Raw genomic sequence first — 7,112 nt, 5'->3', positions numbered from 1 at the left:
CGCCCTTTCACGGTCCTCAATCGGGTACCGGAGGACGTACCTGTGATTCGCAAGAGAGCGAGGGGACCCCGACGATAGGGGGAAAAAGAGAAGAAGAACGATCGGGCAGGGTGTGCGTGAGGAGAGAACGAAAGATAGAGAGAAAGAAAACCGGGGGCAGCGAAAGGTGGGGAAGAGAGAACGAGCGAGAGAAAGAGACATACGTAACTGGCCAGACAGAAACGGAATAATAGAAAGAGAGAGAGAGAGAGAGAGTGAGCGAGTAGAGTAGAGTAGAGGGAACGAGAAAAAGAGAAAGATAGAGGGATCCTGAAAGGACGTGCGAGCGAGAGAGAAAGAGACGAGCAGGGAGAGGGAAACCAACTCGTTGGTGCGAGCGAGCAACGCATTGGTGACAGAAAGACGGACGGACGTACGTACGGGCAGACGGACGCGGCTTCCCCTCCGCTTGCGTTCACCGCCAGTTGGTCGCGCGTTACCGAGCCAAGTGGATGTGTCCGCGGTCGTGCTCCCGCTAAAAAAGTTGTTCGTCGCAACGACGTTAACGAGAGTGATAGAGAGGCGGCAGAAGAGAAGGAGCCTTTCTTCCTACGCACGTTGTATCGCCGTGATAACACGGCGTCCCCGGTCCGCCGTATCGGTATACGCGCGAACCCGTGAGAGACGCCGTAAGCGCATTGTGCGTCGGACGTGCGCCCGGCGTAGCTCCCAAGTAACATCGTCGAGAAAGGATTACAAGGTGCATCGCAAAGTGCGCGTCGCCCGGCAACGTGCAAGCGGGGAAAAATATATTTCCGAGCGCGGTCGCTCTTACTCCCGAGATTTCGAGAGGTGAGTACCGGTGAGGTGCCACGATCGCCCGGCGTTCTCGAATCGCTTCCACGCGTCTTCGATCGATCGTCGAGTCTCGCTTTTTTTTTTTTTTCTTTCTTTTTTTCTTTGTTTGTTTTTTTTTTATTTTTATTTTTTTTTTCTCTCCCGATGAACAAAAGAAAGGTACTGCTCCGGTCCCCAAGTAACTGTTGCGCGTCCGTGGAAATTTTTTTTCGAAGGCACCCACGCGTGCGTGCGTGACGCCTGTGTGCCCGACATCGTCCTGGTCGTCGTCCTCCGCGGTCTTCCTCACGCCCCAACGAACTTTCACGCTAGGAAAAACAACCGGCGGATATTCGCGCGCCCTAGGAAACGCCGATGCGGAGTTCCCGCCGGGATGTGGCCGCTCCGGGGCATCTGGATTTCGACCGTCCCCTCCCCGCGCCATTTTGAAAATGGGCAAGCCGGAACGGCAATCGATATAGCGGCGGACGGCGCCTGCCGCGTTGCGAGGGGGACACCTCGAGGACACGTCGTGCGTTACCCGCTCGTCCTTTCCCCGAGGACGAGCTTCCACGATCCGCGGAACTTGCGAAATTCGGCTCGAGCTAAGCCCGTGGCGGCCACTTTCCGGCATTCGTCTAGTCACCGGCCGAACGGGCGGGATGATTCCCTCGAAGAACGACCGGTCGTTACACGCCATCTTGATTCCCGTGCCCCACCATCTGCTCGGTGGTCGCTTATTTCTTAACCCTCGTACGATCCGAACTGTGCATAACGTGCGGTACGTACGCGCGATTTCCAGCCGACCTTTTCCGCGCTTGGGATCGTGCAATCGCCCGTGCACATCGCCGCGCCGGGGTATTCTTTGTCGCGCCACCGACATTTCGCATCGCCAGACGGGAGCGATTTCCCATATCCCCTCGCGCGAAACAAAGAAAACTTTTCTCGAGATTATTTTCAAACAATTCTCGAAACCTCGCCTAAATGTTTTATTAATAAGTGATCTTTACAATCGAGCCCAGAAAATATTTCCATCCGCTCGAGCCGTCTGGCAGTTTACAAAATTACTAAAAAGTGCGAAGCAGGCAAAAAAAAAAAATATATATATATGTATATTTGTTAAAACGTATTCTCGATATTTTCAGACGCGCGCGCAATTCGCTCGGCTCTTCCCATTTCATTCTTCTCTTTCGCTTTTGTGCCGATTTTGTATAATAGGCTTCTACCTGCAGTCAAGGCTTCCACGGAAGCGATTGCTGCCAGGGGAACGGCTGGCTCCAGCAGAGAAAGGCTCTCGAGACTGTACCGATCCTTTTGCAAACGCATCCAGTTCTCACAATTTCTCTGCGCGCTGATAATTTTTCGTTCGTTTTTCACCCTTTGTTCCTCTTTTTATTTTTTGTCTTTTTTTTTTTCTTTTTATTTTCTCTCTTTCTCTCGCCTCGGTTTTCACGGCAAAAATGCTAGAATGTAGCCAAGCCGGCTTGCATTTGCATCCCAGTCATCGTCGTGCGTAACGTCGTGCGTTATCGTCGATTATATGTTCCCGTTAATTAAAATCGCATTGTGTGCAAATGAAGACGACGCCGCCTTCCGCGACGCTTTTCCCGCGAAAATCCGCTCGCGGTGGGGGCATATATAACTTCGCGCGACCCGCCTCGGTACACCTGCACCGCGAGTGCAGACGTCCGTCCGCCGGCTCCTCGTACGTTCGACCTCGTAAAACGCGCCTCGCTGGACTCGCGCGATTCGCCTCGCGCTTTGCACCGCGCCGCAACGCGCCCCGAGGCCCCTGCATGCGGGATTCGCCGCGGGACCCCCTCGTACCGCGTCCCGCTTCTTACAATCGGCAGCAACCAGTTTCAGCAAACGGCGGCGACGGTGGCGGCGTTCGTGCGCGATAACGGGTTGTTAACTTGCCCACATCTGCCTTTTTCTTGCTCGCTTGCGCGGACCCGAAGAAAGAGAGGAGGCGGCGTTTATATCGTATTCAACGTTGGAATAAGATTCCCGGATGAAATCAAGCGCGCGGTCTTTATCCCGGAGACCGAGACTCGTACGCGGTACGGGCGGGTCGATCTTGCAACCGATCGCGATCGGAGCGAATAATTTTTCATTGTTCACGCGCGACGAGCTCTTCGTTATCGATGCGCCGAGGCTGATCAACGTCGCACGTCGCCGTGGACGCTAATTTCTGTAAATTTTCCTCCCGCCTGACGCGAACCCGTTCCTGTACGCCCGGCGTTGTTTTTACGAGCGCTCTTTCGGATTTTACGTCTTCCCCTGTTGCGTTCTGGTCGCGTGTTTACACAGTACGAAGGGGGTGCACGCGCCGCAACTGGGCCAAAAATAGATCCATTTTGCGGCACGGTCCGGACGTCCACGTATGCACGCGCATTTTTCGGGCCCCGCGCGCTCACTTTCCCTTCTTGTTTGCCCTTACGACGGCCGGTCGGTTTTTGGCGGAACGAGCGCGAGAGCGCGAGCACGTGCGAGCGCGTATCTGCTCACGCATGCGGGACACGCGTCCGCTCGCATACGGGCCCGCGTGCGCCAGCTCGACACCTATTCTTCCACGCGCTACGTTATTCTCAATTTCGATAACGGCTGTGAGAGAAAAAGCAGATGTCTTTTTTTTCTTTTTTTTTTCTTTTTTTCTTTTTCGGGAACGAAATATAGGGTCGGTACAATGAGGAGAAAGAATGAGACCGGAGGAACAAAGAGGAGAGAATACAGCCCGCACTCCGTCAGCACTGTGTCTATATTCCTAGCTAATCACAATGTCAAAATGCAGTTTCAATAGGCCGAAAGGATCGCTCGTCCGCGTCGTTCTCTTTGTTGCATTTGTTACTCCGATTGGCAGCTTCCTTCGGTCGCTATCTTACCTTTAATGATTGTGTTTGTTCCTTCTTATTCTATTTTCGTCTTTCGATCCGTGCCTCTTTCTCCCGCGTCGTGCTATCGAATTAGACGCGTCGGGCGCGAGGAAATAATGGCTGATTGATTGGGCGTACGGTTACACAGCCACGCGCGGGTACAGATGCACGCACGCACGCACGCACGCACGCATAGAAACGCGGGCCGCGCGCGCACGTTTCGTGCCCGTGGGAATTAGGGGACGGGCCCAGTCTCGCGCAGTGTCGTAGAAAAGAATTTTTTCTTTATCACGGGGAATGCATGTGTCATTTGGAACATCGGGTGAGTCAGCGGATGTGACATCGACACGGAGCGTTGAGTCAGGTTGCAGGCGAATCGATCTCTCGAGTACGTTTCGTCTTACCGTTCAGAGATGGAATATTCTAGTTCGAGTGGCGAGGGCTAAGTTCGCTCGAGGACAAGTTTCCAACGTGCCCGATCATCGCCGAGGCCTCGCGCAAGCTTCGCCGCGCGGCGTCCGACCGGTTGGAAATCTCAGCGAGCCTATTGTATACCCCCGCGCTTTCGCCCCACGCGAAAGCGAGAGCCGAAGAAAAGTGCTCCGGCCGCCGCGCGTGGAAGAAGGCCGATGAAAAAGGGTCCGCCGGATCGGAAACTCTGTTGCACGAACGCGCGAGTCATCGATGCCTATTTATGCACCTGCGCAGCCTTGAAATCGCCGCGAGATATCCAATTTTCCGGCCGCTTCTTCGCCGCCGTCCTTTTCATTACAGTCTTATAATAGCCCGTTCCGTTCCTTTTCTTCTTCGCGCATCGGTTATCGTCCGCGTTATCGTCGCCGGTGGAATTCTTTCGCACAAAGACGGGGTGACGGCGATCGTTGTGTCGTTTGTTAACGCCTTAATAGACGGCATCGACCTCTGAATGCGCTTATTAATCAATTGGACGATACGACCGAAAGAAATCACGGCGTTCGCTGCGCCTCCTCCCGTTCGCTCCCGGTTGCAGATAGTACGAGGAAAAGAAGGGCCAGGGAACTGTTTCGTCTTCGTCTGCTTTATTTCGTAATCGCCTCTCGTGTTTGTTTCGCGCGCATTTCACTCGCGAAATCGTGAAGAGATCGCGGGGATCTATCCTACGATGTATCGCGCGCTCTCCTCGCTGGCGACCGCAACGACTCGGTGCATATATTCAACACGCCTTCTCGCGTGCGCATTTTCCATCCTTACGCGGCCTCGAGCGGCGCAATGCTTGCTATTTTGCAACGTGCCGCCGCGAAACTATTTATTTGAGGAGAGAACGCGTCGTAAAAGAATTATTACGACACGATTGCCGGTTCGGACTGTCAATTTTGTCAGGCGCGCGTGTGCGTGCATGTGTTTCGCGTTACCTTTCGTATTCTTTTTATTTGTATTTTATATTTTAATGCCGTTGAGAAAGGAATTAATAATTTATTTTTTTTTTTTAACCGCTTCGTTAAAAAAATCTTGATTCGATAGGTAAAAAGCGACGCGACATTCGTCACGTTTACGAGTAAAACAAACTCAACGGGACTGTCTGCTCTGGAAAATTGCTTTGTACAGTCGTGTAACGGCCAGGGATACGCTTAATAATAATTACGTGGCTTGCAATTTGCCGGCCGCTAAATACGCGCGGGCAGACTTGACGCGCGAAAAAGATATTTGTACAATTATCATTATTCTTACGCAAGACCATCTCGCGTTACCAGTTCTTGCGCAGCCGCTCTTCTCCGAGGAGGATGTAAACGTTCGCCGCGATAATAAGACCATACGCGAGATTGTTAACGCGAGAGACATGGCGCGGCGTGGGGAGAGAAAGAGGAGAGGGACAAGTGATTTAAAACGCAAAGAATAAAAAAATAAAATAAATAAATGAAAAAAAAAAAGAAAAAATAAATAACAATGCGAGAGAACATATACGTGCTCCGTTGTTACGGCTCGACTCGGAAGAGCGTGTCTCTCTTTCTCTCTTCGCGCGGCGATGAATTTCCTTTCTCCGCCGGAGACTATTTTTATCGCGGAGAACTTCGAGCCGAGAGAAACGGCGGAGTTGCACACGAGTTCGTTCTTCCATGCGCGAGCGGCGGACGGACGGACATGGTTTTTCCAGAGAAGTGCTTATTCGGCGCTTATCTCGCGTTGCGAAGCTCTGGCGATGTCACACGTCTCTAAATATAGCTGCCCGTCTGCGATACGCCTTCGTGACCTTCCTCCACCACCGGAAATTCACGTTTCGAATTATGATTAACGCGAAGCGAGGCGGCGATTAATATAAAAAAAAAAAAAAAGAAGAAGAAAAAAAAGAGGAGCTCTCGCGTAGGTCGAAACGCAATCCTGTATTTTCTATTTCTCACGTTTTTCCTCTCTCTCTCTCTCTTTCTCTCTCTCTGTAGATCAACACGTATGATCTCTGTGGCGCCTTTCGGTGTACAACAGAGCTATTTCTTAATCCTAACGATGCTTCGCGAGATCCACGTGGTGTACACGAGCGCGATACGGGATAACGTAAATATTTGTCGAAACTTTTCCTGCCGCCGTTTAATATAGCGGACGCTAATTATGTTTTCTCAATTGTTTTTCTATTTTTACGGATACCACCGCGATGAATTCTTCCGGAATGCGTAGACCCTTCGGGAAGTCTCGCGCAAAATTCGCGGCCGGTTCACGGAAACAGAAGACCCCAAGGCAGGAGTCGGTCGCAACAGACGAGAGTCGCCATTCCCATTTGTTCTCGGTAAAGCTATACGAATTGTTCGACTAACTCGGTAATCCAGGAAGATGTAAAGATGAAATGAAGCGAAACTCGCGCAGCTATCGTCTCCCTCCTCGACAATGCGGCGAAGCTTTTGTGCGGAGCCCGCTGCAATTGATTCTGAAAATTTAGCTGTACCGGAGGGGAGAACGTACCATTCGTTAGTCTACAGGGGTGGCATTGTGTCCTATTATTTCCGGGAACGAAGACGAGCCGTAACAATGGCGTCTCCTTATCGGTGCAGAGATTGTGTCCCGGGGTGGCTGTCCGCCGTTCGTGTTTTTCCTTCACTTTTAAGTCCACAATTTGTATTCGTCGATAGGTAGAAAGCGGATCGGTCAATATCGTTCGATCGTTTCGCGCAACTTTGTTACCACACGGGATGACGGACGGTGTCAAAAATTACGCGAGCAGAGCCGCGCGAGGATTCCTCGTCGAGGTAACAATATTGTGTCATCGTGTTTCCGTCTCGGGAACCGTCACCCGACGCACACGCGACAGCCAGACGTGTGGTGTGTTAACTCATACGTAGCCGCATGCGAGGTGCAATGCACCGTGAATAGGATACCTTGAAACAAATGGCGTTATGCGGTGACAGTGATACAGCTATGGCCGCCTCGCAACTCCGGCTCCGCATTGACACGCAC

General features: G+C 52.0%; 1 protein-coding gene across 1 annotated transcript in view; it reads left to right on the top strand.

Annotated features, from left to right (window-relative positions):
- Positions 1-287: 287 nt before the first annotated feature.
- LOC139103855 (A-kinase anchor protein 200) overlaps positions 288-7,112 on the top strand; it is a 48,186-nt gene continuing 41,361 nt past the window's right edge. The window contains exon 1 of the mRNA XM_070658936.1: positions 288-831. The gene's annotated coding sequence lies outside the window, so the exon portion shown is untranslated. The remainder of the gene's footprint in view (positions 832-7,112) is intronic.

The sequence above is a fragment of the Cardiocondyla obscurior genome, linkage group LG07, assembly GCF_019399895.1.
Source record: "Cardiocondyla obscurior isolate alpha-2009 linkage group LG07, Cobs3.1, whole genome shotgun sequence".
Taxonomy (NCBI): Eukaryota; Metazoa; Arthropoda; class Insecta; order Hymenoptera; family Formicidae; genus Cardiocondyla; species Cardiocondyla obscurior.
Note: the sequence above shows the minus strand (reverse complement) of the source record. Positions and strands in the feature narration are given on the sequence as shown.